Source organism: Myotis lucifugus, unplaced genomic scaffold (genome assembly GCF_000147115.1).
Source record: "Myotis lucifugus unplaced genomic scaffold, Myoluc2.0 scaffold_2793, whole genome shotgun sequence".
NCBI lineage: Eukaryota > Metazoa > Chordata > Mammalia > Chiroptera > Vespertilionidae > Myotis > Myotis lucifugus.
Window position 1 is genome coordinate 9,601 of NW_005873841.1, and position 1,845 is coordinate 11,445.

The 1,845-nt window shown below is 45.6% G+C and overlaps 1 protein-coding gene across 1 annotated transcript in view; it reads right to left on the reverse strand.

Annotated features, from left to right (window-relative positions):
• The window catches only part of LOC102422972 (HLA class I histocompatibility antigen, B-57 alpha chain-like), a gene marked incomplete at its 3' end in the record, with an annotated part of 10,970 nt that overhangs the window by 1,207 nt on the left and 7,918 nt on the right, over positions 1–1,845 (reverse strand). The window lies entirely within an intron of this gene.

The following is a 1,845-nucleotide window of genomic DNA, read 5'->3' on the forward strand; positions in this document are numbered from 1 at the left end:
CACACAGGTTGTGAGAGAAGTGAAACTGCGGGGAGGTGGAGACTCCCCAACACTGAGTTTCCCGCTTCAGTCTCCGCCCTGGAGCTGAGACCCTGAGACCAGGCCTGGGACCTGGGACCTTGTCTTGACCCCTCCCCCTGCACGGAGAGCTCTGTCACACCGTCTCCCTCAGTCCTGCCCAGGGGCTGTGTGGGAACCAGTGAGACTCCCCAGGCTGGGACCAGCCCTTTCCTCCCCTTCTCCTCCTGGAACCCCTCTCCCTGAAATGCCCTCTGCTTCCCACCTGTTATCTCTGCCCCTGGACACTGTTTGGTCGCTGAAGGAGGAATGCACGAGGCCAGAATGGTGAATTTATTCGATCATCCGCACAGCAGGTGGCTGAGCCCCAGTGACAGGAGTCAGCTGTTTTTAAAGGACTTTTGGCAGGCTTTTCTGGGCGGAGAGTTCTCTGTGCAGGTCTGGAGGGGAGAGATAACAGAATGTGGTCTCAGCAAAAGGGAATGTCCATAGTGAAATGGTCTGAAAAGTCAGTTCCTGGGGGAGGTGTAATAATTCAATTGCTCAATCAAACCTAACAGACACTTCTAGAAAAAAAACTCTCCCTGGGAACTTGATGCCAGAGAGTGAGCTCACCCTGTGAAAGGGGAAGGAGGGTTTTCTCTTTAATCATGTAGGAATCTTACCTGAAAATATTGGATAGAGATTCTCAAAGATAAGTCAACTGCAGTGGGGAACACAACCTGGGAAACCTGAGCATCAGGAAGCTCATCTGTGAAATGAGTGATTTCAGAGGCTTCATATGCAAAGTGTCTAAATAGCCCTGGAGTGAGAGTTACAAAGCTCCTCAACTCTCCTTCCCACACAGGAAGTGTGTGACTCGGGACTGGTTATTCACCTTCCCCGGTCATTCCACCAAATAAAATATTGCTTGCGTTAATTGATTAGTTTCTTCAATGCTCTAAATTTTATTTTTGAAAAAGTTTGAGATAGAGGAAGGAGATACAACAATATTTGGCAGATTTTCTTAGTAATGCCGTTAATCATAACGTTCCCTACAGTAAGTGGAAACAAAGTTGAGAACACACAGTAGCTAGATCAAATAGTTTAAGGACTGGGCATCTCAAATGGAGCATTCCTGTTCATGTCGAATTGGTGCCAGCAACCATCAGTGGGCACAGTCCTGTCCCTCAGATGTAACCTCTCACTGATTCCTGTGCTTCTTATACCCTTGAGATACTCTAAAGATTTTCAATAAGTATATACATATGTCCAACCAGAATCTTAGTTTTGCCAGTTTTACATTTGCCTGCACAGAGGACTGGTACTGCATGACCCTCGGAGACTCAGCGTTCCCTAAGGGTCATCTCTCCCCTGTGAGGCTGTCCTTCCATGTTGAGTGCTGAATCTTACATGTTATGATTATCCTGAAATCTTGCTATATTCTTATTGAGGTATATGTGGTTGTTCCAGTTTTTGCTCTAAACATTCGTGTACATGTCTCCTGGGGCACAAGACAAGAAATTCCCCAGAGGAGGTGGTCAGGGGTGGGAATGCCCCTGTGGGGCCTGTACTTTAACCAAACTCGAAGATGCTCATGTGATTTAAAAGTGCCTGTGCCAATTTAAACTTTTACCAGGATGTGGAAGACTTCATGTTGCTGATATAGTTGCTCTGAAAATAAACCAAACACAGCTTAAGTAGAAGCATTAAGAGTTGAAAGTCAGTTCTTTGGTTCCTGGCATTGCAGAATCACGGAGACACTTTCTTTTCAGACTATAATTAGTTCCTTTACTTTTATTCCATAGCCCTTGTATTTATACTTTTAACATATACACCCATGTAATG